At 37.0% G+C, this 16,293-nt stretch overlaps 2 pseudogenes; both read right to left on the bottom strand.

The window, feature by feature from the left end:
* Positions 1–202: 202 nt before the first annotated feature.
* On the bottom strand, positions 203–2,276 carry LOC102733194 (adiponectin receptor protein 1 pseudogene; annotated as a pseudogene).
* A 6,066-nt stretch (positions 2,277–8,342) lies between these two features.
* LOC102731691 (ATP synthase F(0) complex subunit f, mitochondrial pseudogene) lies at positions 8,343–9,001 on the bottom strand (annotated as a pseudogene).
* Between the last annotated feature and the right edge of the window lie 7,292 nt (positions 9,002–16,293).

Raw genomic sequence — 16,293 nt, 5'->3', positions numbered from 1 at the left:
CTAAATCAAAATTTTCTAATCTAAGGTGATATAATGATCAACCATAAATGAGAAACCACAGATGCTACTTTAATGGTTTCTCACAAGATGACCCAAATACCTGGGGACATCTGCAGCAGGGAAAATTTTTTTCCTCTCAGGTCAACAAAGAAATTATTTTTAAAAACACTTGGGAATTTCCTCCCCCACCCCTCAGAGAAGGGAATCATCAGTACAGCTACCCTCTCGGTCCTAACGGAATTCTTGAAGGTTGGAGACCCCGTAGAAGTGGACCAAGGCTGCGGCCACCACCAGGGCATGGAAAATCTGATGAGAATGGATTCCCAAGAGATTTTCCAAGGAAGAAGCACTCAGGAATTCCAGCAGCACAAAAGCCAGCTCCACTGATGTACATCACCGCCATGAGGAAGAACCAGCTCATCTGGCCCACTGTGGTGGCCTTGACAAAGCCCTCGGCGATAGTAAAGTGATGGCGGGCACAGCACCACTCACACCAAGCCCCAGGAACACTCCTGCCCTTGTCTGCCGGTGCTTAGGAGTGGCAAACGGCCCCACTGTGCCACAGTGATGGCAGAGATGCCCAGGACACAGATGGTGGAGAGGTAGGCGAGCCATGGCTGGGGGGAGCAGTAGGAGCAATAGAGCCAGGGACAAAGCTCCCCGTTATCAGCAGAGCAATCCCTGAATAATCCAGTTTGGAAAAATGTCCGAGAGACTTTCTCCGAATGACAACAGATGGTGTGAAAGAGCCAGGAGAAGCTGAGGCAGAGCACTGCACCCAAAAAGAACATCCCCCAAACCACCTGCTCCTGTGCAGGGGCCATGAAGTACACATTAGGTCTGAGCATGGTCAAGATGCCCAAAAAGAGAAAGAGCACAAAGCCAAGCAGATGGGTCCAGATGTTGTCAGTTTCTGTATGGCGGTGGAAAATGCTCTTGAAGCAAACCCAGAAGGAGGGCAGCGGTGCTCACGGCCATGTAGCAAGTAGTCATTGTCCTTTAGCCGGTCGGGGAGTACGTCATATAGGATGACCCTCCAGCGTCCCTCCCAGACCTTTCACACAAACTCCTTCACCTTCCCCATGGCATGGTGGGCTTGCAGGGGAGGTCAGTACCTGCACCTCCTCCTCCTCTTCCTGGGGCCCTGGGCATGCTTGCTCTTCTTCAGCTGCTGTGGGTGGGCTCTGCTGGGGGCCACAGTCCCCTGTGCTATATACCCCTCGGCGCTGGAGGTGGCCTGCTGAGCCACCCCAGATCTCAGCGCCCTCCCCTGCAGCAGTGAAATTAAGCCTTACCTAATGACTGAAAATCAGTCACTGAAGAAATTCATCTATCAAAAGCCTTTATAATAATAGTCAAGAAAAACGTTGGATGGTGTGAAAATCAATGTAAAAGTGGAAGCAATTTTCACTGCATTTGTATATTTGAGAACCAATTTAAAAATGTATAGATTAACAATTTAAGTAGCTATATGTATTATAATGGCATTGACCATCAGACTCTGCTTATCTATCACACATTACCATTACCCATTCATTCTAACAGTAAAAATAAATTTGAAGAATGACAGTTTTGGTATGCAATATTATGAAAGAGAAGTTAATCAAATTCTACAGCTAAAATAAAAAGAAAAAAGTCTTTCAGAACACTGCTAGGTACAAGGAGAAGAGACTAGAAGCACAGAGTTTGAGAGAGGAAGAGATGAGACTAAAACAGAAGATACCAGGATTCTAGTGCTGTGAGAGCCCGTGGTCAGCCTCATCTCTTGCCTCATTTCTCCTCCTACCAAGGGCACTTTATGTTCCAAAGCGACGTAGGCAATTTCATTTTCCCGAAATCGTTACGCTCTTTGATGTCAAGTGGCCCCTCTTCATTGCATGTATCCCCCACTCCTAGCTGACGAGCATTCACTCTAAATTCTGACTCCCTCGGCTTTCTGAAGCTTTTTCCAAACCCCCACATTTCCCCTCTTCCTTTGCTGGAATGCACAACTCTTCCTTCCATGCCCACACACTACTCTCCACACATTATTGTCACAGCCCCTTAACTCTATCTATAGGCTTATTTTTATACTTGCTTTGTCCCCAGGTCATTCAAGTGTTAGAGTAATAGTTAGCAGGCACCTCCGACTCATCTTTGCAGCCATGACCACGGAGCACAGTGTCCATGTCACCTAGTACATCCCAGACATAGAGAGCGTTCTGCAAAGATTTCATGAATTCAAGTAATTCTTGAAATCCAGTTATCAGAATATTGTTCAACTGAAAATCTAACATGCTCAAATTAAATCTATTATGCCAGAGAACATGAATCTAGTAAGATTTAGAGCAAAGTTTTAAAAGACTCTAGGTTTTTAAGACCTCATTCCGGAGTTATGGGTATTAAGGAGTTCCTTCTGATACACATCCATCAATTAAGGATGGAGAGTGAGTAAAAGGGGGTTGAATCTTCACAAGCAAACAATTTAATGTCACTTGTCACATTAAAATTTACAGCTTAAGAGATTTGAAACACATCATGGAATACAAAAAAAAAACACCAGCTCTGAGTTCCCTGGACAGTCCTGGGATGTAGATTAGAACCAAAACACCTAATTTTTCTTTCTCTTTTAAGCCTATTTCATAGTCCAATCCTGCAGCCCCACCCACAATCATTTTTTTCTTAAGATTTTTATTTATTTATTTGAGAGAGAGAGAGAACGAGCTGGGAGAGGCAGAGGGAGAGGGAGAAGCAGGCTCCCCGAGGAGCAGGGAGCCCAATGCGGGGCTCGATTCCAGGACCTTGGAATCATAAGGTGAGCCCAAGGCAGACGCTTAACCGACTGAGCCACCTAGCTGCTCCCAGACAATCATTCTTTTAAGTTTAACGTGTAACTGTGTGTTCTTGACAAAGGCATGAGGTTGTTTTCATTTGCTCTTTTTATAGTTTCTTAGGTCAAAAACTGAAGTTTTTGCTTGGAGTCCTTTTTTTTTCTGATACAGGCATTTAGAACATTAAATTTCATCCGAAGTACGACTTTAAATACTGCCTACAAATGATGATATATTGGGTTTCCATCGAAAGTGTATTATCTAGTTTCTAATATTTGGAGATTTTTCAGATATCTTTCTGTGATTGATTACTGATTAATCTCACTGTGGTTAGAGAACACACTTGTTCTCTTGGACCTTTTTAAATTTATTGAGACTTGTATTATGGCCCAGTGTATAATATATCTTGATAATTGTTCCTTGTGCACTTGAAAAGGATGTGTTTTCTACAGTTAGAGTGTTCTTAAATGTCCATTAGGTCAAGTTAGTTGATAAAATGGTTTAAGTGGTTTATTTCCTTACTGCTTTTCTATTCTAGCAATTACTAAAAGACAGATACTGAAATCTACCCAACTATAATTATTGTGTTGTCTATTTCTGATTGGATTTCTGTCAGTTTCTTGTTTCATATATTCTGAAGCTCTGTTAGTAGCTGCATAAACATTTAGGATTGTTACATCCTCTTGATGAATTGACACCTTTATCATTCTGAAAAGGCTCTCTTTATCCCTGATAATAGTTTAATCTAAAATCTACTTTATCTGATAGGAATATAACAGTCCAGCTTTCTTTGGATTATAGTTAGCATGGTTTCTCTATCCCATCCTTTAGGCTTAATCTATTTTTTTCTATTTGTTTCTTTTTTTTGATGTAGTGTTCCATGATTCATTGTTTGCGTATAACACCCAGTGCTCCATTCAGTACGTGCCCTCTTTAATACCCATCAACAGGCTAACCCATCCTCCCACCCCCCCTCCCCTCTAGAATCCTCAGTTTGTTTCTCAGAGTCCATAGTCTCTCATGGTTCTTCTCCCCCTCCAATTTCCCCCCTTCATTTTTCCCTTCCTACTATCTTTTTTTTTTTTTTAAAGATTTTTTATTTATTTATTTGACAGAGAGAGACACAGCGAGAGAGGGAACACAAGCAGGGGGAGTGGGAGAGGGAGAAGCAGGCTCCCTGCAGAGCAGGGAGCCCGATGCGGGACTCGATCCCAGGACCCTGGGAACATGACCTGAGCTGAAGGCAGTCGCTTAACCAACTGAGCCACCCAGGCGCCCTTTTTTTTTTTTTTTTAACATATAATGTATTATTTGTTTCAGAGGTACGGTCAATCTATTTTTGTCTATATATTTCAAATGGGCTTCTTATAGACAGCATATAGTTGGATCTTATATTTTTCCAATCTGAAATTTTTGCCTTTAATTGGTGGGTTCAGACCACTTATATTTAAAGTGATTATCAATATGGTTGGATTTAAATCTATTATCTTGCAATTTATTTTCTATTTGTATCATCAAGTCTGCCTCCAAGAGATACTATCCCACTTCATGCATGCTATGAGAATCTTATAATAATATACTGCTATTTCTCTGTTCTTGGGTTTTGGCTTTGTTGCCATACACTTTCCTTCTACATATGTTATAAACCCCAAAATACATTATATCACTTTTGCGTTAGTCAATTATCCTTTAAAGAGATTTAAATAACAAGAGTTTATGTTTACCCACATGGTTACTATTTCTAGTGGCCTTCATTTATTTGTGTAGCTCCAAATTTCCATCTGGTATCATTTTCCTTCTGCTTCAAAGATTTTCTTTAACATTTTTATATTGCAGATCTACTACTGATAAATTATTTCAGTTTTTTTAAAAAAAAATTATTTCAGTTTTTGTGTGTTTGAAAACATCTTTGTTCTCATTTTTGAAAGGTATTTTCACAAGTGTCTAAATCTAGGGTGGCAATATTTTCTTTCAGTCTCTGAAGTTTTGCTCTGCTTCTAGCTTGCGTTGTTTCTGATGAAAAATCTGCTATGAACTTTATTTCTCTGTACATAAGGAGTCTTTCTTTTTTATTTTTTATTTTATTGTGCTATGTTAGTCCCCATACAGTACATCATTAGTTTTTGATGTAGTGTTCCATGATTCATTGTTTGCATATAACACCCAGGGCTCCGTGCAATACATGCCCTCCTTAATACCCATCACCGGGCTCACCCATCCCCCCACCCCCGTCCCTCTAAAACCCTCAGTTTGATTCCCGGAGTCCATAGTCTCTCATGGTTAATCTCCCCCTCTAATTTCCCCCCCTCCATTTTTCCCTTCCTTCTCCTAATGTCCTCCATGCTATTCTTTATGTTCCACATATAAGTGAAACCATATAATTGTCTTTCTCTGCTTATTTCACTTAGCATAATCCCCTCCAGTTCCATCCATGTCGATGCAAATGATAGGTATTCATCCTTTCTGATGGCTGAGCAATATTCCATTGTATATATGGACCACATCTTCTTTATCTATTTGTCTGTTGAAACCAACTTCTGAACATCATTTTCTCATATATATTTTTCCCAACTGTTAGTTGTTTTAAGGAAAAGAGTAAATCTCATCCCTGCTACCCCATCTGATTGGAAGCAGAAGTCCCATCTTTATGGTTTATAGCAACATAATGACATGTCATTTCAATTCACATTTTTCAAATTATAAATGAGCTTGAGTATCTTTTCATATGTATGGTGGCCTTTTCATTTCCTTCTCTGTAAATTGACTATTTGCGTCTTTTGTTCATTTTTGTTTTTTGAGAGCTTATTTTTCAGCTTCTTGAATATTTTAGATATTAATTCCTAATCAGTTTTTTTTTTTTAAAGATTTTATTTATCTGACAGAGAGAGACACAGCGAGAGAGGGAACACAAGCAGGGGGAGTGGGAGAGGGAGAAGCAGGCTTCCCGCAGAGCAGGGAGCCTGATGCGGGGCTCGATCCCAGGACCCCGGGATCATGACCTGAGCCAAAGGCAGACGCTTAATGGCTGAGCCACCCAGGCGCCCCTCCTAATCAGTTTTATATATCCAAAACATGACTCCCGTTCCATCAACTGTTCCTTAACTATTTATTAATAACTATTCCATTCTTCAACTGCTTAACAAGTATCCATCAGGGAAAAACTCTTGATTTTTATTCAATTAAAATCATAAATTTGTTACACAATTTGTTTTTAAGGGTTTAACAAATTCTGATTTGTCCCTAATTTACAAAGAATCTCCAACATATTCTCCAACATATTAACTAATTTTGTCTTTACATTTAAGTCTTCAATTCATCTTGAGGTTGATTGTTATACGTAGTGTCAGATATTTTATTCCAGATAGTGTTTCCTGTATCAATTACTTAGTGTATCTCTCCTTTCCCCATTTATTTGTGGTGCCATGTTTTTGTGTCTTAACTTACTATAAAAAAAAAAAAAAAAAAAAAACACTCTCAGGAGTCTTTTTTTGTCCACTGGTCAGCTACTGAGCCAGGACCTCACTGTTGCTATTCGTTGGCTTTACAGTTTTTTTAGTCACAATAGCTAATAGGTATCAAGAACCTCAGATAAATCCAGGTAGAATTCTGACTGTAGAGAATTTACTTCTTTATGCTATTGACTCATCTCTTTAAAGACCAGGTATCCCTGTATTTATTCAGATCAACTTTTATGTCTTTTATTAGTGCTGTAACATTTTACTGAGTTTTACATGTTCTTGGCTAAATAAGTTCTTTGATATATTATTTTTTGCTTATGATTGCTATTTCAGCTTTATTGTATTGTTATCGGGTTCCTGTTTGTATAGAGAAATTGTTAGCTCTGTGGGGGAAGAGGGGAGAGAAGCATTACTTTTTATTTTGAAATAATCCTAGATTCACAGGAGCTTGCAGCCAGTCCCATGCCTCCTTTCTGCAGTCTCTGCCAATGTTAACACCTGACCCAACTACAGTGCAATATCTAAACTAAGAAACTGACATTGGTACAATCCATAGCACTTATTTATACTTTATCAGTTATACATACACTCATGAGTGTATGTGTATGTAGCTCTAATAAATGTTACCATTTTACACAATTATAAGAGTGTGACTATAATATTTGCTATAAGATTTTGATAAATAGGGGCACCTGTGTGGCTCAGTTGCTTAAGCATCTGCCTTTGGCTCAGGTCATGATCTCAGGGTCCCGGAATAGAATCCCTCATCGCACTCCCTGCTCAGCGGGGAGTCTGCTTCTCCCTGTGCCTGCCACTCCCCCCGCTTGTGCTCTTGCTCTCTCTCTCTCTGACAAGTAAAAATAAAGTAAAATAAAAAGATTTTTATATATAACTTTTACCACATTGAGGAAGTCCCCTTCTACTCCTAACTTACTTTTATAATGTTATTTATTTATTTTAGAGAGGGAGAGAGAGTGTGTGTGAGAAAGATAGGGAGAGAGAGAGAGAATCTTAAGCAGGCTCCTCGCCCAGCGGGGTGCCCAATGCAGGGCTTGATCTCACAATCCTGAGATCATGAGCTGAGCTGAAATCAAGAGTCAGACATTTAACCAACTGAGTCACACAGGCACCCTTAAAAATTTATTTTAAATTAGTGTCATTCCATACTGAGTGCATTTTTCTGTATCAGCTGAGATATTTATTTTTCTGAATTAATATTTTAATGTGGTGAATTACACTGATAGAGTTTGATGAAAATCATCCTTGCATAACTAAAATAGAGCCTACTTGATCATGTATTCTGGTTCACACAATTGGATTCAATACCACAAGACTCCCTCACATTACCCTTTTAAGCCATAAATATTCCCTCCCCCTGACAACCACTAAGATGTTCTCGATTTCTATAATTTTGTCCATAGAATATATAAGTGGAATCATATAGTATGTGACTTAATTTTTTTTCCCCACTCAGCATAATACCCTTTAGAGCCATCCAAATTTTTACATGTATTAGTAGTTTATTCCTCTACATTGCTGAGTAGTATTCTGTGGTATGGATGTACCATAGTTCATTTTTAACTATTCACACTTTTTTATTAAATTGTGGATACTTTCTAGTTTGGGGACCTTATGAATAAAACTGCTATAAACATTTGTGTACATGGTCCTGCATGAAAATAAGTCTTCATTTCTATGAAATAAATGTTCAGGAGTACAATTGCTGATTCTTATGGTAAATCCATTTTTAGTTTGAAAATAATTGCCAAACTACTTTCCAGCATGGCTTTACCATTTTACATTCTCCCCTGCAATGTATGAGGGATGCAGTTTCTCCACATGCTTGACAGCATTTGGTATTATCACTACTATTTATTAGAGCCATCCTGATAGATGTCTAGTGATATCTCATTACAGTTTTAATTTTCATTTCTCTAATGGCTAATGATGTTAAACATCTTTTCACTTGTTTTTTTTTTTTTCTTTTTTGTCATCTGTATATCCTCTGTGGTGAAAAAACTGTTACGGCCTTGTGCCCAATTTTGTAATTGGATTGTTTGCCTTCTTAATGTTGGGTTTTGAGAGTGTAATCTATTGTAGATATTAGATCTCTGCTGGGTATGTGACTTAGAAATATTTCCTCCCAGTCTGCAGTTTGTCTTTTTATTCTTTTAACAGGGTCATTCATAGAGCAGAGGTTTTTATTTTTGTTTAGGTACAATTAATCAGTTTTTCCTCTTATGGATCATGCTTTTGGTGTCAAGTCTAAAAAATAGCTCTAGAACTTGAATATTTTTTTCCTATAGCTTTTTTTTTTTTCCCAAGTACCAGTCATCTTTTATTGGATGTTAATTCTGAATTAGAATATGAAAGGATTCAAGGGTGCCAGGCAAAGGTCATGGTCAGGAATGCCGAATGTGCCTCCACACTGGGCCCTCTTCAGTGGTACTTGCGCAGCTGCTCGTGTTTGAGTTCCTTGTAACGATAGTAGTTGAAAAGCACATAAGCTGCAGGCACCATAGAAATCCCAGCAACGCCCCCCTTCTTCACATTGACATACTTGTTGTAATACCGTAGTAACCTCTTTGAAATGCTCCAGCAATGCCCTTAGGGGTGAAGTCCCGCATCAGTATCCAGCTGGGCAGCTCTCCTAGTTTCACATCCATGAGCTTCTTCTCCTTCACTGGTATGACTGATGCCATCTTGGAGTCCTGGGTGTCCTTTTTCCTATAGTCTTTTCTAGATGTTTATAATTTACAATTTACATTTTGACTCTATGATCCATCTTGAGTTAACTTTTGTGGAAGGTGTGAAGTTTAGATTGAGGTGTGGTTTTGTTTTGTTTTGTTTTTATTTGCCTATGGATGTCCAATTGCCTATTGGCTTTTTAAGTCAATCATATACATCTGGCAAACTTACTGAACTCTGTTTTAGTAATAGTAGTTTGTTGATTCTAATGCTTTTCTATGTAGCATTATGTCTGCAAATCAGAAGCTTTACTTCTGCCAATATTTACTTTTTCCCTTGTAGCATTAGCCAGAACCTATCACTCAGTATTAAACTGTTATAATAAGAACAAGCAGCTTTTTCTTATCCTTGAAGCATCTACATTTCTTCATTAAGTATAATATTTGCTGTAAGGTTTTCATAAATAACTTTTACCACATCAAGGAAGCTACCTTTTCTAACGTCCTTTAAAATTTTATTTTTAAATAACTGTTATTTATGTTATTTAAATAACTGTTATTTACCATATCAAGTGCATTTTCTGTATCAGTAATTATTTTTCTATGTCAACATTTTAATGTGATAAATTACATTGATAAATTTCTGATGTAAAATTATCCTTGCATAACTAAGATAGAGCCTATTTGATCATGGTTTTTGGTCCACACAATTGGATTCCATTAGCTTAAGATTTTGTTTCTCTATAGAAGTGAAAGGGTCTATAATTTTTTTGCATTTTTGGAATTATGATTTCATTTGCCTCATATTATAAGGTAAGCAACTTAGCTCCTTTATTTTCTAGAATAACTTAAATAAGAAAGGAATTGGGTGCCTGGGTGGCTCAGTTGGTTGAGCGACTGCCTTCGGCTCAGGTCATGATCCTGGAGTCCCGGGATCGAGTCCCGCATCGGGCTCCCTGCTCGGCAGGGGGTCTGCTTCTCCCTCTGACCCTCCCCCCTCTCATGTGCTCTCTCTCATTCTCTCTCTCTCAAATAAATAAAATCTTTAAAAAAAAAAAAAATAAGAAAGGAATTACTCTTACTTGAAAAATCAGCAGAACACATCTATAAAAACATTGGGTTTGAGGTATTTTTATTATAATTTCAACTTAATACTTATTGGTTAACTCAAGTCTCTCGCGCGCGCGCACGCTCTCTCTCTCTCCCACCAATTTTAGTGACACTGTCTGAATGAACTTTCCTTGGATTCAGTTTGGTATGCAATATAGTGGATCAATAAGAAAGTCCATCCTTCTAGGGCTCCATGAAGATTACAGAAAGTATGAGAAAAACATGTCCCCATTTACTCTGCCAAGATTCTGGACTCATCACCTTGTGATCTTTTGTTTTCTGTTCTGTGACCACTTGAGTACAGTTTTCTTGAATAGACATTAAGAAAGAAACTAATTTCGGATAGAGAACATTATCCATTGATTCAAAATTTTAAAATATTGCTTATTCTCAATCAATAAAATATATATAAAATCTTCAATCCTACTGATAATTACTCTTTCAAAATTATATTAAATGTCTACTATTGGCAGGCACTATGTTCACTTCTAGAAAAAAGTCAAAAATGAGCACATCATTGTTCTGTCTCTATGAGCTTACAGGCTAGTTAAGGAACAAGGCTTAGGAAGAAACACTTCTGGGGTGCCTGGGTGGCTCAGTCAGTTAAGCGTCTGCTTTCAGCTCAGGTTGTGAGGCCAGGGTCCTGGGATCGAGTCCTGCATCAGGCTCCCTGCTCAGCAGTAGAGTCTGCTTTTCCCTCTGTCTCTCTCGGTCTGTCTCTCATGAATAAATGAATAAAATCTTAAAAAAAAAAAAAAAACTTCTGATAGTATGCTGTGTTTCCAAAATAGAATGGAGTCACAAAGCATTTAAAATTTCATTTCCTTATGGAAACCACAAATTCAAGATGATCATAATTGTACATCTTAACAATTCGGCAAAAAAATATGCAGAGAATCTGTCTCCTATTACTGCAAATGCAAAAAAGTAAGAGCATGGTCCATATGCAAAGCTGCTATTGAGGAGCTCCAAATCCACAGGTATTCATCATTATCTATCAATTCCATGGAGCCTTGCTTCCTTGGGTTACTAAAAACCAGACAGGAAAACAGAAAAGCTGTAAGAAATCCTTCTGAAAGCCTCTGAAAATAGAGTATCAAAACCACAGATGGTCATTCAGATAAATTGCATATTAGAAATGATAGCATTTCCTGAACACAGTAATGAGGAAATCAAAATTGGTATTCAGAAATAAGAAAAGATGGCAAGATAGTCAGGCTCTAGGAGAACCTGTCTGCTGAGGACTGAAGACCACTACTGCCCATTTGCTCAAGTTTGGCTTTTCTGGGGCATTTTGAGAGAAAACTATCAACCTTAGTCCCTAAGTCTGTTAGTCAGGGTTCTCCAGAGAAACACCAATAGGAGGGAGATAGAGATAGACAGACACAAAAATGAGAGAGAGAGATTTATTTTAAGGAATTGTCTCATGCAATTGCAGAAGTAGGCAAGTCTGAAATTTGTAGGGCAAGTCAGTGGACTGGAAATTCAGATAACAGTTGATATTACAGTCTTGAGTCCAAATTCTACTGAGCAGAAGGCTTTCGACCTTTCAAACATATTTCTATGTTACAGTCTTGGGAATTTTTTCCATTTTGGGAAATCTCAGTGTTTGTTCTATTTAGGCCTTCAACAGGTTGGATGAGGTTCACCCACCCAGTTTATGGAGGATAATCTTGTTTACTGAGTTACTGATTTAAATGTTAATCATATCTAGTGGCTCCTATGTGGCTCAGTTGGTTAAGCGGCCACATCTTGATCTCGGGGTTCTGAGATAGAGCCTCACATGGCTCTGGGCTCAGTGAGGAGTCTGCTTCAGGATTCTGTCTCCCTCTGCGCCCCCCCCCAATAAATAAATAAATCTTTTTTAAAAAGTAAAAAGTAAATGTTAATCACATCTAAAAAATACCTGCACAGTAGCACCTAGACTGGTGTTTGACCAAACATTTGGACACTGTAGCCTAGGCAAATTGACATAAAATTAGCCATCACGCTAACACATATATTTGGTTTCTATATTTGGGTTTTGAATGCCCTGGCTATATCTCTAAGGCATGGAATCATTTCACAGTATTTGGTAAGTGCCTCAAATTTATCTCCTTTCCAAGGGAAAGCATTAGATTTTTTTTTAATGTAGATCTGTTATTTAGACAGTCAGTATTCACCCATCCATCATGTCATGTTGTTAACTACTGCTAATAGTTGTTAACTATTTTGAATAACCCTGTCTTATCAGGTAGTTGCACAGATATTTGTGTTAACACTTAGATTTTTCTTTTAAAAATGGTAATTGCTTAAGCTGCCATTAACATGTAAATTTTAGGTATTCCTCCAGTGTAAGAAAGAAGTTTTGATGTATACATAAGGATTGGACTTGTATTAAACTTCAAATTAAATAAATAACATTTATCTGTTCTGTTAAAATAAATAAACAAACAAATAAATAAATAATAAAACCACACACACCCAAAACAGTGTCACTTAGGTTAAGGCCTCAAGTCAGGAAACCAAGACTTAATACCCACCTTCACTGCAGTTTCAACACCCTCCTTCCCAAAATGTAACCTTTAACCAGTCAACACAGGAATTTCTCCAGTCAGCATCAGGAAATTTACTGATAGACCCCTACTGCTCCCCTTAGGAGGACTATCCTGCCTAAAACAATGGATTCTTTGTTAATAATTTCCTTTTTTCCACTTCCTCTCTACCTTTAAAATCCTTTCCTTTTCTGTAGTCCTCTGGAGCTCCCTTCTACTTGCTAGATGGAATGCTGCCCAATTTACAATTGATTAATAAAAACAATTAGATAGAGGCACCTGGGTGTCTCAGTTGGTTAAGCGTCTGCCTTTGGCTCAGGTCACAATCCCAGGGTCCTGGGATCGAGTCCCTGCTTAGCAGGGAGCCTGCTTCTCCCTCTCCTCCCTGCTTGTGCTCTCTCTCACTATCTCTGTCACTGTCTCTCTCTCTCTCTCAAATAAATAAATAAAATCTTTTAAAAAAAATTAGATTTTATAATGTACTCAGTTGAATTTTTGTTATTTAACAGTTCTTTTTTTTTTCTGGCTTTTTTTGGTGAATTCCTTTTACCTAGAATATATTACATTTTATTTTATTTTATTATGTTATGTTAATCACAATACATTACATCATTAGTTTTTGATGTAGTGTTCCATGATTCATTGTTTGCGTATAACACCCAGTGCTCCATTCAGTACATGCCCTCTTTAATACCCATCACCAGGCTATATTACATTTTTATTCAGAACAAAAGTCCATTTCTATTTAAGGATGAAATGAGTATTATAAAAACTTGAAGGGAATAAAGAAGGTACAGAAGCAGATGAATTGAGAAATATTTCCAAAAATAAGAAATTAAGTGATAAAACAGAAAGAGACACAATAAAAGAAGTCACAAAATCAATGAAGCAGCTCTATATTCTCTGGGCACTCTATTAACATTTTGAGATATTCTAGCAATCATTTTCAAGCACCACAGTTTGGACAGCAATGTTTTGGAGACTTCTAAGATTGGGTAACATTTCTAAACAAGATTAGAGGATCCTCAAACTGTCACAGAATTATAAAATAAATATAATTATGACTACATTCTTCTTAACAGAAGAAACACTAGCCAGCAAGATTTGTTGCTCTTTTTTGCATACTTCCTGAGTGTTGTATTCTTATGCAACAAATGATAAGTCTTGCAGAATAACTATACAGTAATTTCAGCGATCTTGAACAATCCAGTTTACTACTTTATAAACATTTTCTAATTTACTTCATTTGTTTGTGCAAGAAATGTTGTCAGGAAGAATCAAGTATCAGAGGAGTTCAAGATTATATATAACAACTAAAATTAAGAGTAAAATTGGACACCCATATGTATTGTGGGTAAAATTTAAAATGAATTATAGATCTAAATATAAAGTCTAAAACTATAAAACTTCTAGAAGAAAACATAGAAGATATTTTTGTGACCTTGGATTAGGCAGAGTTTTTTGCCTTTTTAGGCAAAGGGTCGTGAACCATAAAAGATATTTTAATTAAAAAGGAAAATACAAACCAAGAAAATATTTGAAAAACACATACCTGAGAAAGGACTATTATACAAAATATATATTAAAAACTCTCATATCTCAGCAACAAGACCTTTTTTTTAACGGGCAAAGTAGCTGAATAGATATTTCACTCAAAATAAGCATAATAGCTAAGCACTATATAGTCAGTGAAATGTTTAATTAAATTATCTTTTAATTAAAATATCTGTGGATATTTCCCTTCCTACTATCTTATTTTTTTTTTAACATATAATGTATTATTTGTTTCAGAGATACAGCTCTGTGCTTCATCAGTCTTACACAATTCACAGTGCTTAAAAATGAAGGAGGGGAAATCGGAGGGGGAAACGAACCATGAGAGACTATGGACTCTGAGAAACAAACTGAGGGTTCTAGAGGGGAGGGGGTGGGGGGATGGGTTAGCCTGGTGATGGGTAATAAAGAGGGCACGTACTGAATGGAGTACTGGGTGTTATATGCAAACAATGAATCATGGAACACTATATCAAAAACTAATGATGTAATGTATGGTGACTAACATAACATAATAAAATAAAATTTAAAAAAAATTCACATGTAGTGAGATCACACAATTAAAAAAAAAAGTAGATCAGAAATTATAGAAATAGAGACTTAAAAAAAAAATAGAGAAGATCAGTGAAACCAGGAGCTAGTTCTTTAAAAAGATAAACAAAATTGATAAACCTTCAGCCAGACTCATCCAGAAAAGAGAGAGAGAGGGCACTCAAATAAAATCAGAAATGAAGGAGAAATAACAACTGACATCACAGAAATATAAAGGATTATAGGAGAATATTATGAAAAATTATATGCCAACAAATTGGATAACCTGAGAAATGGATAAATTCCTAGAAACCTATAACCTTCCAAAACTGAATCAGGAAGAGATAGAAAATTTGAAAAGACCAAGTACTAGCAATGAAATTGAATCAGTAATTTAAAAAAACTCCCAACGAACAAGTCCAGGACCAGATGGCCTCGCAGGTGAATTCTACCAAACATTTAAAAAAAAAAAAAAAAAAGAGTTAATACATTTATTTTCAAATTACTGCCAAAAACAGAAGAGGAAGGAAAGTTTCCAAATTCATTCTTACAAGGCCAGCATTATCCTGATACCAAAAACAGACAAGACACTGCAAAAAAAGACTATAGGCCAGTATCTCTAATGAACAGAGATGCAAAATCCTCAACAAAATATTGGCAAACTGAATACAGCAACACATTAAAATATATTATTCATATCATCAAATAGGATTTATTCCAGGGATGCCAAGGTGGTTCGATAATCACTAATCAATATGATACATCACATTAATAAGAGAAAGGATAAAAACCATATGATAATCTCAATAGATGCAGAAAAAGCATTTGACAAAGTCAACATTCTTTGATAATAAAAACTCCCACAAAGTAGGTTTACAGGGAACATACCTCAACATAATAAAGGCCATATATATCAAGCCCACAGCTAACATCATATTCAATGGTGAAAAGTGGAAAGCTTTTCCTCTAAGATTAGTAACAAGACTAAGATGCCCACTCTCACCACTTCTCTTCAATATAGTATTAGAAGTCCTAGCCACAGCAATTAGGTAAGAAAAAGAAAAAGGCATCCAAATCAGAAAGAAAGAAGTAAAACTCTTACTCTTTGCAGATGACATGATACTATATATAGAAAACCCAAAAATTCCACCAAAAAAAAAAAAAAATGTTCAAACTAGTAAATAAATGCAGTAAAGTAGCAGGATACAAAATCAACAAAGAAAAATCTGTGGCATTCCTAGAAACTAATAATGAATTATCAGGAAGATAAATTAAGAAAACAATCCCATTTACAATTATATCAAAAAGAATAAAATACCTAGGAATAAATTTTTTTAAGATTTTATTTATTTATTTGATAGAGTGAGAGAACACAAGCAGGGGGAGCAGAAGAGGAAGAAGCAGGCTTCCCACTGAGCAGGGAGCCTGGTGCAGGGCTTGATCCCAGAACCCTGGGATCATAACCTAAGCCGAAGGCACATGCTTAACCAACTGAGCCAAAAGGGCATCCATTTAACCAAGGAGTTAAAAGACATGTACACTGAAAACTAGAAAAATCTGATGAAAGAAATTGAAGATAACAGAAGTAAATGGAAAGATGTTCCATGCT

This window comes from Leptonychotes weddellii, chromosome 2 (assembly GCF_054177405.1).
Source record: "Leptonychotes weddellii isolate Sample4059 chromosome 2, ASM5417740v2, whole genome shotgun sequence".
NCBI classification, from domain to species: domain Eukaryota; kingdom Metazoa; phylum Chordata; class Mammalia; order Carnivora; family Phocidae; genus Leptonychotes; species Leptonychotes weddellii.
The sequence above is the reverse complement of the archived record's forward strand: the minus strand, read 5'-3'. Positions and strand labels throughout refer to the sequence as shown.